Source organism: Gavialis gangeticus, unplaced genomic scaffold (assembly GCF_001723915.1).
Source record: "Gavialis gangeticus isolate Ggan-Ray unplaced genomic scaffold, GavGan_comp1, whole genome shotgun sequence".
Taxonomy (NCBI): Eukaryota; Metazoa; Chordata; order Crocodylia; family Gavialidae; genus Gavialis; species Gavialis gangeticus.
In genome coordinates, this window is record NW_017729030.1 from 22,020,282 (window position 1) to 22,020,722 (window position 441).

The following is a 441-nucleotide window of genomic DNA, read 5'->3' on the forward strand; positions in this document are numbered from 1 at the left end:
ATTAAAAATGAAACAAAAATCAATTGTCAATACCCGCACACTCGATATACATACACAGATCACTAATTCATATATCATGCACACAATGAGATATATATATATATATACACACACACACAGAGTCACCAGGTCACACACATACAACCCACCTACACATCAGTAAGTTCATAACTTGGATGATACAGTATGTATGTGTGTGCCTGGGGTACTTGGGGAAAGGTTAAGGTGAGAAAGTTAAAGTTGCCAGAACCAGGATTAGAACCGGTGGACTAGAGAAAGGCTGACTGAGGAACTGACTTGGGTTTACTTAAGAGCAAGTGGCCCCAGGCTTCTTTGAGGTCACTGGTGAATGGGAGGGGAAAAAAAAGCCTGGTGGCAAAGAGGAGACAGCCGGGAAAGAGAGAAACCTGGGAGCTTGGGGCTGGAAACTGAGGCAGACAG